This window comes from Arctopsyche grandis, chromosome 11 (assembly GCF_051622035.1).
Source record: "Arctopsyche grandis isolate Sample6627 chromosome 11, ASM5162203v2, whole genome shotgun sequence".
Classification (NCBI taxonomy): domain Eukaryota; kingdom Metazoa; phylum Arthropoda; class Insecta; order Trichoptera; family Hydropsychidae; genus Arctopsyche; species Arctopsyche grandis.
This window is the reverse complement of record NC_135365.1, coordinates 8,950,573-8,975,254: the sequence shown is the minus strand read 5'-3', so window position 1 is coordinate 8,975,254 and position 24,682 is coordinate 8,950,573.

Genomic DNA, 24,682 nt, shown 5'->3' with positions numbered 1-24,682 from the left:
GCAACCGCACGACCTACTCAGATTTTAACATTTTTTTTACCTGCAATTTAAATATTTATTATGTTTTTTACTTGCGATATTATTAAAGAGGATATTATAAATCATGTCCAATTCGAAAAGTGTCCAAATTAATAAATTTTATTCACACAATGAACAACGGAAATGTCGCAATATCGCAACATGTTGTTTTGACTACACACAAATACAACATAACAATTTAGTTAAATTTAATAAAAACATGCATAATATTAACATTTTAATTTAAAACTTTTTTATTTTCCATCTATTACAGCTGAATTTTTATATAAATATGTACATACATATTCATTCATTAAATCTTATGGCGCAATATAACGAAAAGTAATTAGCAAGGTAATGAATATTAAAGGTTTGTATTTAATTGGTACGCAACTTATATTGATATTTATCAGATAATGTATGAATTAATTAGTAATGAATTAATGGTCAGTACATTAGGGTCAGTAAAAATAATAATAATGTTATTATTCCGGATGATAGGAATAGTAGAATTTCTATCTTCCATATAACTAAATAATTCCAAAATAAATTAATAAATAAATAATTAGTTGTACATAATCTTTGGTTGATGTTTTATATGTAATAGTCTTAATTGTTATTTATCTTGAAATTTCGTTCGTGATTGATTTTATATACCTACATATAAAGCTATTATACTTTTACGCATAATGAAATGATTTTTTATAGCCGAAAATACATGAAAATTTTCTTATTTTATAGAATGGACATTTTGATGAATCTAATAAAAGCGTTTTCTAAGCAAACCGACGAATTAACTGTCCTAATTCGTAAATTTACTGAATGTTTAACTTTATAGAGCAACTACATATGTACATATGTATGTTAACGAGTCTCTTTTTTTCATTGTATTTTATATTATTATTTTAATCAAAGATAATTTATTTTTAAATAAAGTGCTTGGTAATGTTATGTATAATGATACTGAATAATATAAAATTTTACTATAGTACAAAGCAGACGAAATCGATCGTTACGCTCAATTAATATTTGACGAAACCACTCTTTTATTTCTTCTCTCTTTTGCATAATACTCCATCGTTCGCAATCTTTGCGAAATTTTAATTAAAAATGACTTCTGTTATTATTAAGAAAAAAATGAAATAAAAGAAAGGAAGAAAATCCACGATAAAAATCCGCTAAAAACTCATTAAGCTTCATAATATAGCAAAGAACGAGCGCGCAAACCTTTTGTTAGGTAACTTTTATAACCGTGTCGCTTTAGTCGTATCAAAATCGAAACATTACGCGTACATAATAAAAACAAACAAAAACAACAACAAATAAATAACAGCAGGACCGTGTCTGTCTATTGATGTGTTTTTAATGATGTTTCAGATAATTAAGCCGAGTCGTTTTCAGCTCCTCCACAGTAATAATGTATAAGCACGTTTAAATGTGTATTTATATACGCCAAATTACCATCTCTCGTATAGTTTATTATATTTTGCCAGTCTGGTAGAATGCCTCAGATACGTCATTAGAACTTTTGAAACTATAACTTGTTATTATTTTTAAAAGTCTATTGTGCAAGAGCGTCGAAACACGAAACGCATCGACAATTTGTCGTGTCCGAAACATTTCGCATGGATTAACTTTGTCGTGACTTTGCCACGGTTTACATTTCGCGCTAAATCCGTTGCCAATTCGATTTAAAGTCGTCTGGATTTGGAGATGTTTGGAAATATGTAGGCAGATGCAAAAGCCATGTACGTACGTAATCGTCGAATAAAATCGCTTTGAATGACAATGGAGGTGTGGGATAAGTGGGTACTTTTCGACATCGCATAGGAGCATTGTATCTACATACATACATATGTACATACGTAAGAGCACGAAGCAAATAAGGTGTTAATCTTTTTCACATGTATGTCTATGTAAGTATAGTGGGTATGTTTTTCAACGATTGCAAAATTCTTTTGTGTTCGAATTGTGTGGGTCTATTGATGTTTTAGAAACTGTTCTTCATAGGTTCAAACAACGTGCTGTACTGTTAAGTAAGGTTCAAACTCTAATATACATATGTATATAGTCATAGAGAGTTTAAAGTGCATACATACATACATACGTAAGTGGAAAATTTAAGTAGAATTTTTTTCACATGTGTATATTTAGATAAGTTATAATACATTTTTTTTAATTTGTATCTATTTTTTATATTAAAAGATTCAATCAAACTTTTAATTTCAATGTCTATACAATGATATTGAATTCCTTCATAAAACACCAGAAGAAATATTTAATTTGACAAGACTTTTTATTCCACGCTTTTATATTAAAATAGAAGCCATAAAAGTTAAAATTAAAAACTTTAAGAAACACAGTAAAAAATCCTGTAAAATTTGCTTCACTCGGCAATAACTTGGAATGTGTAAAAAAATCTTTAATATACGAAAAATTATATATACATTTCAAAGCTGACTTTATTTACAGTAAGCTTATAATATCAGTACATAAGTTATCATTTTATTTTAATAAAAATTTAGGTACATAATCTGACAAAAAAACTTCATCGATTTTTCATACAGTAAATCCAAACGATTGAGTGCATATTAAAATCAAAAATTTAAATATATTGCGAAATATTTTCAAGCTATGTTAAAATAGAAGATTTATGCTATAATTTGACATATAAATTATAGCGGAATTCTAAAATATACTCGAAGAAAAAATATGTAGAAAATTTTATGTAAACATTTGGCACACTTACATGTCGATGTCGTTTTTGAATATATTTTTTTATTTATTTTTTGTAATATTGAAATAAAATTTAAAATAATTAGGTATATACTCATGTACATATGTATGTATGTACATATATGAAAGGTCTCAAATCTGTGTATTTGAATATTTTGTATACGAACTAATGATTTTTATTTACTAATGTTTTGTAAAAATTTTGACTTAATATTATTAATTTACTATTTGATATTCAAATATTTGAAGCTTTAAGTACAGGTGCTATCTGTTTTACAGACTTGTTTAATTGACATCATGGCATGTTGTTTATGAACAGTATGCAAATGTTGTAACGCCATTTTATACAAAATGTGTTCAGATAAAGCAAATCGAATCAATCTTTTGTTCTTAAACACGTTCAAAGCATTGCATACATCTTAGAAAACATCTGGTAGCGAATCCCGACTTGGTAGCACATGAATATGTAGATTTTTAGCCGTAGAAGGGGATGTTGGTAGGCAACATCATAAATGGTCGAATTACGAGAAAAATATACATAATATTTATGTGCATGCATATAAACGTGTACCGGGTGAAAGAAGACGATGACGATCAATCAAAAATAATGAATGTCTCGGAGAACGAATTCATAAATGCGAAACGTATAAAATTACGCTTTTCGAAATTGAAGCGTGTGCGGATCGCTTTACGTCGATACATGCATACATACATACATACATGTGTGGTTATGCGATATTATAATTTAATTAAGAGTCGTCTCGAGTGTTATTGATGTTCGTCCGATACGTGTATGACGATATCGATCGTTTCGATTCAATCCAATTTAATTTACGATGGAGTGTAAAAGGAAATCGACGTGTCATTCATTAATAAATTGCGTTTTTGTTGTTGTAAAAACGTTCGCAGACACAACATTTGTGTACGGTGGAGATAACGAGGATGTATTATCTAGATGCTTTTGAAGTGCATTATTTGCACGCGTGTTGAATTGTACTTTACGTATTACGTTTCGTGTTTATTTGTTGACGCAACACGTGCAACGTTTTTATAATAACGGGTGTTCGCTATAATAAAGTTGCTAGATTGTTTCAAATTTGAACATATGGAGGCGACAAATTGTGCTTTCAATGTTTCAAAAAAATCGACAATATATTATATAATATGCGATAGCAATAATAGCCATGATTGACTAGCAAGAATTGAGCCTTAGTTGATTGACAACTACAATGAAGTCTTAGTCGTTTTTCATCATCAATTAATACATACATACATATGCATGTCTAGTTGACTAGAAACAACAGAGTTATTTACAATATCAGTAATAAAGTATTTGTTAACTAGTAATAGCAACATTTGATTATTGGTTGATTAGCAGCAGCAATAATAGTCTTGCTCGACTTGCAACAATTGAGTCAACAAATGCATTGCATCATGCAAAAACATCAACTACTTAATACATATGTATGTAAGTCTAGTCGACTAGCAACAACTGAATCTTAGTTCATTTATTTATTTTACAATTTTGCCATAGTGAAGTGTAGTTCTCAGTCGTTACTGTGGTAAAACTAAAAAAATACAATAATAAGAAAATAAAATAAAACAAACGAATACAATAATAGAACACGTAGCGATCTCAAAATAAACAATCCCTCGACCAGACCAGCATATTTATTGTTCAAATGTTGTAAATGCATTGTTAAAGGTTTGCCGAACCTTTTTTACAAAGCATTTACAACAATTGAACAATAAACGGCACGCTTCCGGTCCTACCTCTAGAAATAATACAAGGTATTTTGTAACAGACATCTGGTTGAGGAGCTTGATGTCCTTAACAACAGGCGACGAAATCACCAAATCGGTACGTGCCCCAGGAGAAGAGAACAAACTACGTCATCTAATGTACCTTAATTGGCTGCGAACATTGAAGCTGAATTCTGCAAGAATTTGAGGACTTCTCACCAAACCAACGAGTGATTTAGAGAAAGGTTTCCTCAAATATACTGTACGCCTTAACTCAAGTAGGGTTGCCAGATGATAATTTGATAAAGGAGGATTTTCTAAAAAGGATGGGTCTAAAAAGGAGGATTTTCTGTAAAAAAGGAGGACATTCAGAAATTAAACGAATTTTTTATATTATTTTACTTTATTTTAATCATATTTAGCTGAGCTGCCAATTTTGGAAAGAAGTTCTTGTTTTTTTAACAAATAATTATAAAAATCTTCACATGTCATGTTTTTGAAGTTGTATTGAATAAGAATTAAAGATTTAACTGACTGCACACTTAGTCTATTCCTCTCTTTGCTCCACTGAGTATTAATCAGTGAAAAAACTGTTTCCAAATTTGCGTTATGTGCGCTTATACAAAAATAAAACTCAGTTCTGAGAAACATTCAATGTTTTTAACACTTTTGAAGTAGGTTGTCCACTGCTCGTGCAACTTCAAATCATAATATGCTTCATCTTCATCTGATTTTGATTTAAGAAATGAAACCAAGTTACAAAATTGATCGTGTAGCTTAACATCGTCAATCTCTACACCCTTTTTCGCCTCCCGCCAGTCCCGCCCGATGTTTAGCAAAAAGGAGGACTTACATTAGGTAAGGGAGGACGGGAGGACAAAATATGGAAAAGGAGGACATGTCCTCCTTTTGGATACCATCTGGCAACCCTAAACTCAAGGGAATTATTACCTAGTGCTACTAGCAGATAAGCACTAGGATAGAGGTGAACTATCATCAATTCATCAATGTAGGTATATCTGAGAAACCTCCTCTGTACTCTCTCAATTCTCAAGCAATGGACCCTATCACTAGGGCTCCATATAATAGAAGAAAACTAAAATTTCGTCTAGTTGATTAACAATATCAATAATCGAATATTGGTTGACTAGCAATAGCAATTAGCATTGTTTGACTAGTAGAGTCTTGACTGACTAGCAACAACTGAGTTTAAGTTCATTGGCAATATCATTAATCGAGGATTAGTCGACTATCAACAGCTATAATAATCTTGGTTGACTAGCGAAAATTGAGTCTTAGTTGATTAACAACAAATGCGCTGAAGTCTTGATTGTTTAGGAACATCAATAACGAAGTCTCGTTGACTAGCAACAACTGAGTTTAAGTTGGTTAACAAAATCAGAAATTGAATAGTGCTCGGCTTGTAATAGCAACAGCTGAGGCTTGGTTGACTGATAATAGCAACAGCAATAATAGCCTTAATAATGGCTTGGTTGACTAGTAATTAATTAAGTAATTAACAAAGCCATTGTTAATAATTTCATAATAGCTTGGTTGACTAGCACTAACAATAATAGCCTTGGTTGACTAGCAACAGCAATAATAGTCTCGATTGACTAGTAATGGCTACAACTGAAGCTTGGTTGTTTTAAAGCAACTTGCTTATTGACTAGAAACGAACAGTAATCAAAGTATCTATTATATAAGTTGATTGGCAACAGCAACGACCGAGTGTTAGTTGACTGGCAACTACAACAATCAACATTTGCACTCAACTTCACTTCGAAAGTTTGTTGCACGTTTCAGTGATTTAAAGTCGATATTTAGTTCGCTCATTGCACGCAATCTAAATTTCTTCACGATCGTATCGTGGGCGAAGCCGGGTACTTAAAGCTGCCTATTAAAAACAATCGGAAGATGTTCGATCGTATCTGAGTTTTGTTTGAATATTCTCGTGTATATACCTATATATCTGTATATGTATATAATAGAACACTCGAACTTTTTTTCCTTCTTTTTCTTTCCTTCCCTTTCGTCTAGCACAAAAGAAACAAACGCTTCAACCTCCCTCTCATCCACCCACTTCGAACCACCCCACCACCACCGGTCCCCCGCTGAAATAAAAGGAAATCACCCCATTTATACTTATATTCCGTTTCGTTCGAAATAAACGCAGATATTTCATAAATTCGATCTGGCGTTGTGAAACTTTCGCGTTCCGGGATTCGTATTTTTATCGTCGATTGAAAGAAAAAAAAATGGCGATAGAGATGCCGGAAACTTTCCGGAATATTGCGCGCTTACTTTATCCTATAAAAATATGTATTGCTAGAAGTAAAACTTCACAATAATGGCGCAATCGATTCATAACTTTGCGCCGTGCGACAATAACTCGTATAAAACATATTTATGTATTCCGAGCCGATATTAGCTCGGAAGAAATTGCTCCGAAAAGTTGATACACGCCACAGCAACTCCCGGCGATGCTGTCGATAGTTGAAAGTTGCGTCTATTTAACGCGAGCTTTCAAACTGTGAGGTGTGGCTTGGCAACGAGGTGAAATTTGCCAATGACGTCATTGTCCAATCTTCCATACCTACACAAGATATACAAATATATGCAGTTTGAAGCCGTCGCTCATGCGAACGATAGCCCCGCTTAAGTTGGATCGATATCTCCGAAACAGGAGATGTTGCCGACGGCAACAATTTGTATTAAACTGTTAGCGAGAAACTTCATCTTCACGTGCAACGGATGCACAAATGAGGTTGAGTGCTACAACTTGAACAAACTACTTCGTCCTCGTACATAATGTGTTCGAGAAACACTCAACCAGTCTAGTGGGTATGACGTACCGTTTCAGCATAAATTAATCTCTAAAAATCGAATATCGACATATATATGTGTCACTAGATGTTGCGCGACAGTTTCCTATGTAGCTTGTGTGAATATGTTTAATTTCAACATGGAAACTTTTTACTATTTATCATACGTACATATATTATAGAAATACATATATTCATATATTTAGTACTCATTCAAAAGCGGTGGAATTCAAAAAAAAAAAAAAGAAAGGACATCGATTCAGTACTTAGTTAAATCAACAAATTGTTGTGAGAAATAAATAGTTCCTTTCCGATATAATAATTCAAATATATTTCTGGCGTGTATAATACATATACCTCAAAGCCGGTGTTGAAGTCGAAATACGTAAAGATAAGATGTTTCAAGAACAAGACTTATTATTTTCCAAGTGATCTTTAGTTATGGTTTGACTAGAAGCGTTTCCTCTTTAGCACTAAGCTTAGGATTTCCAGTGGTTTATCGTTGAAAAAGACAACGATAAATTATTGGAATTGTAATCATAAGATTTAATACTGGATAACGGATATGTAACCGTTCAGTTGATAGTAGATAATACTAAAGATAGTATCTTATACGATTCCGTGGTATTGTCGCATCACTCGTAGTGCAAAAAATGATGGCTGTATAAAAATGCTCCGTAAACTCTAGAAGATTTATAGTGCAACATCATGTCGTCATGTCGTAGAACATAGAAACAAATCTTTATACTAATAAAAAGTTCACTTTTTAATAATTTTTTAATATTAGATGCCGCAGTTCGTTCTCTAATCCCGTGGCACTTACCAACTCGATGTACTATCTTATGGTACAATAACTAAGACCGTAGACAGCTTTCGAAAGGAGTATTTAAAGAGGATTGAAATGATAATGCAAGGGCTATGTAGCTAGGCGACGGACGATAGGTGGACGAAAGAAGTGCTCAAATGGTACCCGAGAGATTGTAAAAGAGTGCAAGGCCTCAGGGGATATGGGTAGATGAAATTAGAAAAATGTGTGGGTTTAAAGGGATGAGAGCTGCCCACAACAGAGACGAATGAAAGCGTGTTTCAGACTTGCTGAAAAAGTTTAATTTCTAGCTATTTTGACTTTTGTTTGCCCGAAAAACGTTAGACAATTCTACTAAAGGTGCAGACACACAAAGTGGCACATAGCGCATATTTTACATACTTTTTTTTAGATTACATATTTTAAACATGCAAAATAAACGGTAGCACGCCTAATATATATCGTGATCCCTAGGAAAATTCACCCCCTGGAGTATTTTTGGTGATATTTTATCCTTGAAGTACTGGATTTGTCGAAATTATATTCTCTCGCAAGATCTCTCTGGCTATGTATGATATTTATCGTAGCTAGAGATGATACCACACACCCTACGAGCTTTTGAGATTTGTCAGCAGACAGGTCTCATAGGGTATTTTTTTATGTAATTAAAGGGGCAAACGTGATTTTTACAAACCTCTTTTACGTTTTTTAGATACAAAACCGCTGGCATGCCTATTCCTTACCATCGCGATTCTTTCTAAAACTCACCCCCTTGGAGTGTTTTTGTTGATATTTTATCCTTGTATTGACAGTGATCAATAAAGATGATTCCCATATTTGATTAATTGTAGTAGAAACTTATCGAACGAATTGACAGTGACATGAAGATACGCCCATCACAGCTGGAAACCACGATGCTGTCCCATGCCACAATTTCCAGTGTCCTTACCATGAAAACGAGGCAAGTTTGTCCACTACGAAAATCTGCAGTTTTCAATTTAGATCCGGGAAATTTTTTTGAATATAATATTAACTCATGGTACTTTAACTTATGTAGACCGCAAATGATTTCGGAAATGGATTCGAAATTGGAGTCTTTATATAAAAAAAAATATGAAAAAAGATTTGAGCAATGCTGCAATATTCTTTTAAAAATATTTAAGTGATAAATTTTGTAACAATGACCATACTGCATATACGAGTATGTACATATGTATGTTTGTATATATTGGACGGGCGCTGTCATCAATGCCCACTGTGTTATATTTTTACTATATTATTAAACAAGTATATACACATTTTACAGCATTATCACGACGCAAAGGTCGAAATCGTTTTGCCCTGTAATTAAATCTCTCACTCTAGGGTAATTTCTGTTTTTTTTTTTGCTCTCGCAATCTCCCCTAGGGTGAGCTTATATATTTTTTAATTAACGCAACATTTCGACTGGGGAGAGCCTTCTCAACCGTCTGTCTGTCCGTCCGTTGATAACACCCGCAATAAAGCGGATTCATTTGAACCACATAAATATCTCCATAACATCCGGAGATATGTAGTAGGCCGCAGCTACAGATGGATGCGCTTATTACTAAAACGTGGCCGAAATATCGATTAAAGACCTCGGACAGGTAGACAGGCTTAATTGCCGGCATTTAACGAGCACGTCAATAACGCCGTTATAAAATTTAAGACGCCCACGTTTACTTTTTAAATGTAAATTATATTTAAAAAAAAAAATAGGGTGCGGCAAAGTGACGGTCGATTTTAAAATTTAGATATTTTTTTAAACGTGTAGCTCGAGAACACGATAAGCGCAATCGATTAAATTAAAAAATTCTGTCGTTTTTATTACAATCGACGATGTGTTCAAATATATCTCTAACAGTGACAGAGTGCCGTAAATTTCGGATGCGACGCGTACCAAGTACAAATGTGTCATGTCGTGCATCGATATGTTGACGTTGTGATTGAGATAATTGATGGAAAAATACGCTATGCATCATTTGTTTGATTAGATGCTGTTGATGTATATGTCAAAAGTGCTGTGATTATGTCAAAAGTTGTTGGGATTTGACAAGTCGCCCGTTTTTATGCCGCACCTGTACACGTGCTCTTTAAACGAGTACACATGTTATTGTACATAATTCAGTCGAGCACATTATATAATACATATATATATATATATATATATATATATATATATATATATATATATATATATATATATATATATATATATATATATATAAAATATGTAACGAAATATAAAGTTTAATATAATATAAACGAATACATATAAAGTTTATGAAGATATCATCAATTACAACCATTCGCCTTCCACTGTTAGATTGAAGTATCTCCAACACCCTTCCATTCGTCTCTGTTTTGGGCAACTTTCATCCCACACATTTTTCTAATTTCATCCACCCATTTTCTCTATGGCCTTCCTTATACCCTTTTCAACACTTTCGGGTACCATTCAAGGACTTCTTTTGTCCACATATCGTCTGTTTTTCTAGCTACGTGACCTGCCCATTGGGCCATTGCCATTTAAATCTACTCTATTACCATTTAAGTCTACTCTCTTCATCATATAACCATCAGAATAGATCAGTGGTTAGCGTGTAATGCTTTCAGCTGAGTGGCCACGGATTCAATCCCTGGACCAGTGCTACTGGCTAGATTTTGGGTTTGTGACTCCAGGTCTATACTTATTGAAAAGGTTGGCAAATTGGCAACATTGTCATATTTATCGCAAATTTCAATCTATATTTGTATCTCATATTTGCTGATTTATAAAATGCTGCAAATATGCGAAAATGCTTGTCAAATTTATCCTTAGATGTCTATTATGCTCTATAAATTGTTTATTGAAGGCGCATTGGGTTTTACCTGTTTTCTATCTCTGTTTGTTATGCCAAGCATAGTGTTTAATACTTCCTATAAAGAAATATAAAACAAAAACAAAAGTGGATCTAAGAAATGAAGTTTTGATAAACATAATGGTTCATTGATTGACTTACCTCATACGTTGTGTTTAGATATCTTACTCGACTTTGAATTTTGAGAGATATGGATATATTTTATTATAAATACAGTAGAGTAAATGTTGAAAAAAAGGAAATGGAGATAAAATAAGATAAGATAGGTAAGCGAAGGAAGGTTGTACATAAAAGTAAAAGTGGATTTAGAAATGTGTGTGAGATAACGCATAGACAAATAGAGATAAGGATATAAAGAGAGTCAAGCGATTGATCGATATTATTAAATTATAGTATACTAGTGGTCTTACCCGGCTTCGCTCAGTGTTTGTAATATAAACTGCTTAAGCAAATGGCTAATCTAATAGTAAAAAATTTTTTTTTTTTTATTAAATTTATTTGAATCGAAAAAAAATTATATTCATCTTTGATTTGTTAGATGACATCACGGATTCTACGAAAAAAACAAACATATGTACATACAAAGTCTCTTTCGAAATTATATATCAGATGAGATGTTAATATATGTACATGTATATAATATATATAATTCAAATTTATTCACCATTCGCCGTACACTACTGGATGAAAGTCTCTCCAACACGCTTCCATTCGTCTCTGTTTTGTGCAACTTTTTTTTCATTTAAGATGAAAAAAAACACGGCTTCGTGATAAAATGATATTTATATCTAACTATAATAATTATCCTCGAAGATTTTTCATTATTTTATCTTTAAACACATTTTTAAATGGCGTATTACATAGCGGATTTTTTTTAGCACAGTATGGCAAGTTTTAAAGGAAATGTTATATACATACATATACATATGTACATATAGGGATGAGCAAAAAGCGGACAAGTGTACATATACATAAGTTATTTAAGCAATGAAAAGTATAAACATACGTATTTTATTCAACGCATTCAAAAGTATAAAAGATAATTTTCGATAAAAAATTTTATAAGTAAAATGAATATTAATCACATGCAATCCGTAATCTTATGTTAATTTAATTACAATAATTATTGCGTCAACGTTTGACATTCGTCGGATTTGAGCCGTTATCGCTCGCCGACGTTTCCACACCTTTGTGTTAACGAAATAATTTTTACTTTTTTTATTATGTTTTTAACTGCGCACAGCGAACGATAAAGCGAAAACATTCTTTTCGCACGAAAATAAATAAAGCTCGTCAAACAAAAGAACAAAAAGTCGTAAAAAAAATCGCAATTCTTTTTATATCGAAAAGTGCGTTTCGACAATTTGGCATCGGATATCGACAGTCGAAGAAAAAAAGTCAATTCCGCTAACGATCGACAATTCCGACGGGCATTTTTCGAAATCGGAAAATGTATAATATCCATAAATTTTATTGCGATATGATGAATATCGATACGATACATAAAACATATATGAAAATTTATTCATATGGTAATACGTAATACGCCCGGGCCAAGGAAAAGAAAGAAGCGGATATTGTAAAAATTGGACAAAAGACTTGTTTTGCCGATCGAATTGCTTATGCATACAATACGGCGAAAACTTTCGTATATGTATATTTATTTGTGTATGATTTCAATTCCGTCTAATATTTACGACGCGGTTAATACAAGGCTGAATCGAATTATAAATGTTTTAATAAAAGATTAAAGATTTTCGACGGGGTTATTTATTAAGCGATTTAACGTCCAAACTGATGTAAGATTTCGTCGAGATTGACGGATATTGCGAAATATTTGAAATTTTATCATACAAATTTAAATACAAAAAATAAATAATTAAATACTTTTTGTACGCACCTACGAACGTGGCTCATCCGTAATGAGCCAAAGTCATAGGCAAAGTTTTTAATTTAATTAATTTTACAATTTAATAATTTAAGCGTCACAATTTTTATTCAACCCAGAAATATCATATATATATAAAATCGCAATTCAGTCTGTGTGTCTGTGTGGCTGTGTATCTGCGATAACGCTCGCCGTACTTATAATTAAAGCCCGGACCCAGAGCGCGCCGTTCAGTGTTCAAATGTTGTAAATGCATTGTTAAAGGTTTGCCGAAACTTTTTTACAAAGCATTTACAACAATTGAACAATGAGTGGCGCGCTTTGGGTCCGCACTCTACTTATAATAGTCGTTTTGATTCGACATACATATGTACATATATACGTCACAGTTAACACACTGCCAACAAAATGTACGAATATAATAACGAAATAAAAAAACTTCTATATATACTGTTTGCTACCAATTCCTTCTAGTAAAATTAGTCTCTGAGCATTTAGTGCCATCTATTGAAAATTTATTTAATTAATTAATTTTTCTATAGGTGTTTTATATTGTTTATATGTACACTAGCTGAACCCGGCATGCGTTGCAATGCCACAATAACGCATGCGATTCCCGTTCCCGTTCCCGTTCCCGTTCCCGTTCCCGTTCCCGTTCTCGTTCTCGTAAAGTATAGGAACGCATACGTGACGTGACGGACAGACAAACATTGATTTTTATATATATTTTATTTTATTTTATTTTATTTTATTAATTGAAAAATCAACAGACAGGATGTACAGAGATAGGTATAAAAAACACAAAAAGTAAATAAATAATATATGTAACACCCGAGTCCAATAATAGATTTTTACAAAAATGAAAAAGATAAATATAAGGAAAACAAATTAAAAAGTAAAGAATAAAGGCATGACAAAATATGTAGTACATTGCATAATTAAACTATAGTATTAAAATAATTGGAAAAGGTTATAAGATAGAATATAAGAAGAAATTGAAATTTACAAATATAAAAAACAAATGAAAAAGGTAAATACAAAATAAACAAATGAAATGGAAAGGAATGAAAGCTATAATATGATTAAATAGCACATTACATAACTAAACTAAAGTATAAAAATAATGGAAATATTGGAAAAATAGAATAGAAGAAAAAATGAATCAATCGGTCAAGATTCTCTTGATGTTAGACCTGAATTGATGTAGGGAAATACCAAACAGATCAACCTCATTCAGCTCTCCGTTAAACATACGATAAACGCGCTGCAGATAAAAATATTTTTGGGAATTAGTATTGAAAGGATCAAGTGAAAAGAGTGCAACGCGTCTAGGGTATCGAACTGGGATTCTGAAATTAACCTTATTCAGTAAATCAGAACAATCAAGGAAACCATTTATGAGCTTAAAGAAGAATATAGCATCAGAATGTCGTCGCCTGACAGAAAGATTGTTAAAAGAAAGGATTTTTAAAATGTCGGAAACAGTAGAATGGGTATAGGTAGGAAAAAGGTAGCGTAAGGATTTAATAAATTTAAGTTGAACTTTCTCAATACAATTAATATGGGATAAATAAAAAGGTGACCAGATAATTGAGGCAAATTCAAGGTGAGACCTTACAAAGGAAAAATAAAGTAATTTTAGTACGTAAGGATCATTAAAGGGTTTTGTTGAGCGGAGTAGGAATCCAAGAGATTTAAATGCTTTGTTGGTAATAAAAGAAATATGTTCAGAGAAATCTAGTTTATCATTGAGTATTACACCAAGATCCTTAATAGAAGATGACGTGTTAAGGATTGAATGATTTAATTGATATTGATTAGTAATAATTGACTTATTTCTAGTGAAATTTAAAATAGAGCATTTTTCTAGATTAATAAAAAGATCATTATTTAAACAATATATAGAGAATCTATCTAGATCTTCTTGTATCTTATGACAATCGTCTATGGTGTATATAGGTTTGTAAATTTTTAAATCATCAGCGTAAAGAAGTATAAAGGAATGTTTGAAGATGTATGAGATATCATTAATATAGAGTAAAAAGAATAAGGGACCTAAATGCGACCCTTGTGGGACACCGGAAGGAATATGTCTAAGTGATGATCTAAAACCATTGAGAATTATGATTTGGTGACGATTTAGTATATACGAAGAGATCCAACGAAATAAATTTCCTCGGATTCCGAGGGACCAAAGTTTATTGAGTAAAAGGTTGTGATTGATTTTATCAAAAGCTTTAGAGAAATCCGTATAAACGACGTCTATTTGGATTCGTTTGTCCATATAAGATGTGAGAGTACTAGTGAAATTAAGCAGGTTAGTCTCTACCGATCTCCCCTTAAAAAAACCATGTTGTTCAGGTATAATGTAGTTTTTGAAATTGGAGAAAAGGAAATTATAGATAATTTTTTCAAAGATTTTACTAATGACAGATAGTTTAGATATAGGACGGTAATTCTCAATAAGATTCTTATCACCTAATGTAGGATTGTTATGAGTGGTACGTATCGTAAGGTTGGTATGATTGGTAAGTAATGTAAGGGTGCGCGCAAGTTACACATTTACTTAACTACACACTGGCGCTTCATATTTTCGCGTCGATAAAATCGTAATCACGAATATAATAATTAAGAGGTTTTTCCCGTTTTTTCCACAGTAATCTTCCCGGACATGCATACAACAAATCCTGAAAGTTCCATCGTATAAGGAGCCTATTCGAGACACACAGACAGACAAACATTCAATTTTATATATATAGATAGGTAGGTAGGTAGTTTTTACCATTTTTTTTTCATATTAAACTAAACACATTGAAAAGGTATTTGAAAAAAATACGACCTCTTGGGGGTCGAACACAGCACCGACAGATTTCTTTTAATTTTTTTCTATTTAATAACTTAATATGCCATAACCCATGCGATGATATTTCATCGGGCATAACGCTAGTTATCATATAAAATTCAAAATCCGGTGAAATTCTTAGAACGTACAGCTAGGGTCGGCATCAAAATTGTACAAACGGCCTCAGCGCCGTACTAATTATAGCCACTCCTATCCTGACAGGAGCAGACTTGTAACCGAAAGCTCCGTCAGTATATCGAGGGGGAGAATGAAAGGAGGGGGGGGGGGTTTCACCTTCCTCCCCTTCCCTCTGATAATAACCCGCCGACGAAGACGTCCTCACGTATGTGTGTTATTTGGATAATGGCCTCGCCGCTAGAGTCCTTAATGCGCGTTATTACGCTCCTTTATGTGGACCTGGACTTTTGTACTCTACCCTCCCCCTCTGTCCCCCCATAGCCCCACCATTTTGACCCATCCGCTACGTGTCTGCACCTATCATCACGCTCGGCTGCAATCGAAAGCCGATCGACGTACGTACTTTAATTAACGTCCCAAACTTGGCACTTGGATACTTCAAAAGTTTCAGAACCGCACCCATTTTATACATGATTCATGTGAGAAAATCGCAAAATCGACACTTTTAAACAATCTCTGCAGTTTCTGCAACAATTTGCCTCTTTTTGAACGCATCTCGAAGGAGACCACAAACAAGGCAATTTATCGAACGATAAGCCGCTCAGCAAATTTCATGCTACGGTCATTATCGTAGCGAACAATCCTACAAGTGATTTACCAAACAAATAATCTTTAGAAGTATGACAAAGGTGGTTGATATAATCGAATTGAAATAGCAATGGGCAGGTCACGCAGTTAGAACAACGGACGATAAATGGAAGAAAGAAGTGTTCGAATGGTACACGAGAGAATGTAAATGGATGCAAGAATGGTCACAGGGGAGATGGGTGGATGAAATCACAAAGGCGAATGGAAGTGTGTTCGAAAGGCCTTCATGTAGCGGTGGTTGGCGAATGGTTGTGAATGGTGATGATGATGATTAAAGCCCGGACCCTGAGGGGGCCGTTTATTGTTATTACTCTAACCCATTTATCTGGTAGTCTACGCTCATCATTGTTTTCATGATTGATTGTGATTTATGAGTGAAATTTTGATTAACTCTCTTCCATTTGGGCCTTACAGGGATGTTTTGTATTTGTAGTTGTTTCTTACATATTTCTTGAAACTGGCTGTAGGTGCAAGGCATTCCTTATGCTATATATATTTTTACTTTATCTGTTATTATTAAATGCTATTTTTTATGTTTATGTATGGATGTATTTATGTTTATGTTCAAATGTATTTTTTTTATGTATAATTGATGAGTATATTATTTTCGTTATGTATTAATTTATGTTTAATTGTTATTTTGTTTTTTTGTGTTATATTTTTTGACCATTGTGGCGCTTTAGGAATTCCTGTTATGCCACAATGGTCTGTTTAGAATAAAATAAATAAATAAATACATTGTTCAAATATTGTAAATGCATTGTTAAAGGTTTGCCGAACCTTTTTTACAAAGCATTTACAACAATTGAACAATAAACGGCACGCTTCCGGTCCTACCTCTAATGATGATGATACATATATGTATATAAAAAGTGACCAGCTGAGACCTAGGTATTTAATCTGACCGATTATATTGTGTTTTGAATAAAATCATTATCAATTGGGACTAGTTGCTAGCTAAAAATCAAACAATCGGCGATAAATTGTTTCATCTGTGTTCTCCTTTTTCACTTTTAGTGAAACTTCGTCGTGTCGTACTGCAAGTATTCCCTTATTCCCTGATCCATTGTATTTTTGCAATGGCACAGTTTTTTCATTAAAGAAGCGTTAAAAAGTGAAAGGAAAAGTTTTATGGCAAGAATACACTCAAAAGTGTCTAAGTTGACTCCAGCTGTGATAGGCGTGTCTTAGTGTCATTATTAATTTGTAAGATCTTATTGTTTAGACAAGTTTCTCGTACATTTATTCAAATATGGGAATCACCGTGATCGATCACTGTCAAACCTACATATGTCAATGCAAGGATAAAATATCGCCGAAAACCCTTCAAGGGGGTGAAATTTAGAAAGGATCAAGACGGCACATACTAGGCATGCAAGCTTTTTTTTGCATGTGCACAACTATCTAAAAACAACTGTGTATCTGTACCTAAGCAAACTTATCGCCAAATAAGTCTCTTCCGATTTGTCTAACATGGTGCTTTCTCAACTCGCCTTTTAACCAAGTCTATGGAGTCGGAGTAGGAGTCGTAGAGTCATGTCTTTTGGCTGGTATTTTCAAAGATTACACGTTTAAATCTCATTTACTTTTTTACTTAAATAATACACATGACATTGAATTACGAACTAACAGTAACTCACCAATACCCAATGTATGCAGATGTGAGTAACAGTGTTTCTATATATAATATGTCTTTTTCTCATGTCTAGGTCAAATTGAGGAGAGGTCTGATATTTTGCAAATCCGTTGCGTCAAAATGCGTGCATTTTATTTATCTCATGTATGTCTAACTACGAACAAACGTCAAAGCATAGTAGAAACTCGACGAGAGACAAATCTCCCGTTCATATCAAACTGCAGCTATCCGTCTAATAGTGCCAAAACTACATAAAAATGCACAAATTCTTGAACTTTCTGCTCAAACCCACCTCAAATATGTGTTCAAAACAAATATTGTACTCGCACGTTCAATTCCAATTGGTCACAATTGCCAGAGATCATTTCACTTCACACATATAATAGTATCCAACCAAAGCACGCTTGCTTCAAATGGGTCACATTGAGTTCAAACAACCAAATGGTACACACTTTGTCAATAATAATCATCGACTACGATGTTTTTATAACCCTATATTGCCACAGAATGGCGTAAAAACCGTAAAAACAAAGCCGAGTCCTCGATAAATTGCGTTATTTGCGCGCCCCGTCTTATCTAAATATGTTTATTTTTAACTAATAAATTCTCGAAGTGCAAGTGATAAATAATTGTGTCGACACTTGCAACTGCAACACACTTGCAATACTTCACATTGCATTCTCTCGTTCGGTCTTCGGAGACATTCCTAGCGATAAGATGGTGCTTATGGCATTTCTATTGCATTGCTAGAGTGGATAACGCAAGCCATTATCACATTTTGACTTAAATGATGTAATACCTCTACATATAATAAATCTTATTTCATATACCAAATATGGCGCATATTTCAAACATAATGTGTAGGTACATTCAAAGTTTCAAATTATGCTTAATCGCCTATATATTATCTTCTTAAGAATATCAAATTCTTGGAGAAGTACTTAAAATAGTTCTATTATATAATTGCGAGAATTCCAACATGGACTTTTTTAAGCCGCATATTTATGTACATCACATACCCGTACTTTATTTTAATAGCTACCTACTACTTACTAGCTTTATGCTCCGATAAATCGTTGCAATTTTCGTTGCGATAAATCGCCCAACTGATTGCCCGACAGATCATTATGTTAAAGACCAATTTGAAATGGCAGTGGATATAAAAAGGTGCAAATTTGAGAATTTCAGATGTACATAGACGTTTCATTAGTGTAATCTTGCTTAACCTTAATAGTATGGTCCATTGTTTAAATTATATTTCGAGACTTCGAAAGACCAACAACCTACTACTAACTAGAATTATATTGCAACAAATCGTCGCAATTTTGACTGCGACAAATCACACAACTGATTGCCCGACAGATCATTATGGACCTTTTAAGACCAAATTGCAATGGCTATGGATGTACAATTTGCAAATATTGAATTTCAGGCATAGAGGTGTAAACATAGATGGATCAATCACTATACAAAAGCGTGGCGAAGTCCAATCGATTTATTATTTTGTTAAACCTTAATACATATATCTAAATGGTAAGGCACATTGTTAAATTATACTTCGAGTCCTTAAAATACCAACTGCCTACTACTTACCTTGTCACTGCGATAAATCAACCAACATATTGCTCGATACATCATTATGGACCTTTCAAGACCAAATCGAAATGGCAATGGATATAAAATTTACAATATTGAATTTCAGGCGTAGAGGTGTAGACATAAAAGGATAAATCACTACGAAAGAGTGGCACTTATATGGCTATTGAAGTCCAATCAATTTGAAATTTTATTTAACTTTAATAAAGCTAAATCGTATACTGTTGAATTATATTTCGAGAATTTGAAAGCCCAGCTACGAGTACTTACTAGCTTTACGGTACGACAAATCGTCGCAATTTTTTGTAATAAATCGCCCAGCTGATTGCTCGAAAGATCGTTATGGACCGTTTAAGACGGATTTGCAATGGCTATGGATAAGTTTAAATAGTGGCTATGAATATATAATTTGTAAAATTAAATTTCATGCGTAAACATGTAGACATACATATGTATGTAGATGGGTCAGTTGAGTTAATATCACTATTGAAGTACAATCGATTTGTATTTTTTTTTTGTTTTACAATAAAAAAACTAAATCTGTTTTAATTATATTTTTATAGTAGACTTTGATAGACCCACTAGCTTTAATTTGCGACAAATGGTCGCAATTTTTGCGATAAATCAGCCAGCCTATTGCTCTACAGGTCGCTATGGACCTTTTAAGACGGAATCGCAATGATCTATTGTACAAACTATATTTTTAAATTTTGAAAGACCACCTAACTGGTAAATACTACATATCATTAAGTTGCGACAAATCGCCCAACTGATTATCAGAGATCCGCGGACAAGTTTCTTTGCCCACAAAATATGATTCACTATTGTCAACTTTTTCTTTTTGCTCTCTTGATTACTCGAGAGATCGTTATGGATCTTTCAAGACGAAATTGTAATGACGATTGAGTAGACGTGTAGACATAGATGGATCAATCACTATGCGGAAGAGTGACGCTAATATCGCCATTGAAGTCCAACACAGATCGGTCCAAAGCGATAGTAAACTTTAGCACCACACAATAGACAAGCGAGGCACATTTTTATCATGCAAAAAGATTAAAGCATAAAAGAAAGAATTTTGGTTACGATATCCATCTGAAATAAAATGAAATCGTGTGCACGATTTGGTAGCGCCACCATCTGATTCGTCGTAAAAGCGGTCACACAATGGTTTATCTTGACGGGGTATTAACCCACCTCCCCCCCATACTCTCAATGTCCGTGTAATAATAACACTCCTTGAGGGTTATGTATAATCATATAGGTATATATAATAATAATATCGTTGATTTTCAACCGATAGTGTGCACTCTATATGGTCGTCGTCAGATTTTATGACCGGCTTCAACACAATCCAATATTGCAGCAAGGAGTTAATAATTTCATAATATTTTTTTAATAATAAACTGTACCAGTCATAGATATAGAATAAATATAATTATTCTATATCTATGGTACAAGTATAATACATACGTCAACTTGCTACTGTCAACTGAAAATATGATTTTTATTTTGTACATATGCATATTTTTTTATACTAATAGTCAAATATTATGAATTCAGATTACATACAAATACACCTACCGTCAATTTGATTTCAATTTCCGTCGTAAACGTGACATTTGACGTGTGCTATATTCGACGGTATCGTTCATTAACCGTTCATTGTTGGCCTCCCCATAAAACATGTTCTCATTTGATTATTTTTTTACCGAAAACCTGCATACGGATTGTAATCACGCAGAAACTCGAACCCCTTTTAATTTATTTTTATTTGGTGTTTATTACGTACGTACATAGCTTGCAGCTGTTCTCAAAACTAACGATTCATTCCGGTTAATTGCTCGATTTATCTGTGAATATCTGTATTGAGAGCCGCCTTGAAGCGACGATTGCAAATCTGTGGCTCGGTACTGAAAAAAAAACAACTACTTCAGGGTTACAAATCGTATTGAATATATTAATAATAATTACGTATTGATTGATGCTGATTATTTTTAAAAATTTGATTATAAAATTGGCCGTCACATTTTACATAAACATTTTGCATACGTTGAGTTGTATTTGTAATTGAATATGATTAGTAATTATAATCATTGATAGTATTGAGCTTTATTTTGATGATATTTCAATGGAATTGATGATTATATAATTGTTGTGATTGCGTTAAATATTAATTACAACTAATGCTAATTGCATTAAAAATTGATTAGATTTGACATTTGACATCTAACTTTGATTAAAATCAATGCCGTTGACTCACATTTAACTTTGATCAAATTATTAAATGATTACACGCATGTATGCTATTTGCTAAAAATTATGTATCAAATTATTTGGATCGCTAAAAATTTAGTAAAAATACACATTTATTTAGCTTCAAATTTCAAAATGAGAAATGTAGTTCTTTTGAATGGCATAATTACCGAAACATCAAAGTGCCAACCGTCAAACGACCCAAATGGAAAAATCGGGGTGTGGCGCAAAAAGAAATAGAAGAAGAAAAGAAGACGAAGGTGAAATGAGAAGATCACGAACGAACCATTCGTTCGATGCCATTCAAAAGCGATTATTGTCAGTGACACAACAACTACAACTCGTACCAAAAAGAAGAAAAAAGAAGTACCCGCTGGTTGATAATGAAAAGCAAAACCTGCAGAGCGAGTTGCAGGACAATTTGGAACTCTTGAAAAGGTTTCCTCTCTCAGTTTCAAAAAAACTCATATATTCGACACAACAGAATAGAAATCACACGAGTATGATAAATGGTCCCGTTTCCATACTTCTTTTTTTGTCGAAACTCGCATGCATACAAATAATTCACGCAAAGGTTATTTATTATAAGGAGGCGTATAATTAAAGATGTTATTATCTCTTCGTCGTCTTCGGCTCGTTCAATTGAGAAACTTCTTCTAAAGAGAAGACGCTAATTGCGTCGTCGTATTGAACAATGAAGTGCGAAGTCATCTGACGCTCTTTTGTGCAATTCGTAGGAATTGAATAAATTAAATTAATTTATATCATATTCATAGTACAGTTTGAAAAGGTCTGAGAAGTGTGCTAAGAAGTTGGCAAAACGTTCATGACGATCTTTGCACGCACTACTGCATTTACATATGTATTATGTACATATGTATATTGACTTTGCGATATTGCAATAAATAATTTCAATGATAAATAATTTGTAACACATTGTACAATGTATTTGAAATATTCTGCGTGAACGCCAAGATACTTTTCCAATTCGAAACGTTTAAATAGTAGACGAAAACTATTATAAAAAGTGACTCGGCTATGAGCCATCAATCTTCACTAGTCCTAGTCTGCTAAATACGAGCACGAGTGTGCGAGTAATTTTTCACGTTTTTTGACATTGAGCTGTCTTTAACCTAAAATTTAGTAATATTGCGCTTAAAATGAGTCTCGGAATGTATAGTTAGATGTTTTTTCCTTTGATTAAATCACTTTACAACTTTCAAAATACTTTTAATTAATCGTCGAGCACGTTTCAAAGGCGAAAAATGTACGTTTTTGTTTTATATTTTTTTCCAAACATTTTTATAGATTTATTGGGCTTGTTTATTATCTTTAAATTTTCAATGGGATTGTATATTTATGCTTTTATTTTTAAATGAATATTTTAGCAATGTTGAATTTATATTTGAAACAAAACAACTTAGCACCGTGTATGAGTATTTTAAATCGATACCTTGATTTGATTAATCACCTCTTTCACTATGTTTACAAACTATTTCGGCTTGTTTCTTATTTTAAAGCATTAGCTATGATTACGTCTTTTCAATAATATTGTTTTTTAATAGAATTTAAATTTATATAAATAAATGCTATTGAGCTAAACCAACAATCAGTCCTAAAACTTATGCCTTAGATATTTTAATATTTTTTTCTAGCTATTGCTGTAAATAGTTTGGGCACATTTATTATTTCAAAACGTTCAATAGGATCATATCTGTATCAAAATATTTTTTATTCAATAAAAAATGATAAATTTAAATTTTAAGCAATTTTAAAATCTTATAAACCGTCACATTGAAGTTTGGCGTGCACTACAATAGCACGCAGCTACAATGCAGTCAGTGGTTTGAAACTTTTTTCCATTTCACGTTTTAGTGCACTCAAACCTGAATTTTTAAATAGAAACTTTAACGAGGCACCACTGAATGCAATTTTATTATTCCACATGTTGTTGAGCGAGCAGTGGAGATTTTTGGCATTGACTTGCGACCGCAAAATGTGGCACGACCACAACAACAAATAACAAGGAGGGGTACGTATTTTGTTGAGCTTCCTTTACGAGTTTACGAGGAGGGGAACCTCACCGCAATTTTAATTTTGAAACCGCAATTTTATAGAGCGATTTGGGAGAGTGGGAAAATAAATAAGTCAATTTCGACTGAGCGGGCAAAAATATACGGAGAGCGTATTTACATAATAAACGAACGGCCGAGGTCTCTCAAACTATGTACCTACAAATTTCAAGCTGAAATTCTATACAATGTATATTATGTTTGATGTATAAAAAAAAATGACTAAAAATCGAAGTGACGAAAAATCAGATTCTTTTGTATTTTGATTCCTTTGTGATGGAATTGAAAGCTCTTTCGTGTACAGTCAGTCATATAAAATGTACGCCTCGCTCAATTTAATATATTTTATTCACAGCCCCGAAAGGTTAACAAACTTGTGTTTGTCGAAGGAATCAGAATGTTTGGATACTTTTAATAAACATTTCGTTATTTAAGAAAAAATAATGAAAAGTTTTTGATTTACAACAACACATTCATAATATTAGTAGAGTGGGCGTGTAGAAGGGTTTCCGAGATTGGAGTAAAAACGTTAGAGGTAGTTTATTGTTCTTGATCCGTCAGCCTGCCATCTACGAATGAAGCACGGAACAGATCCGC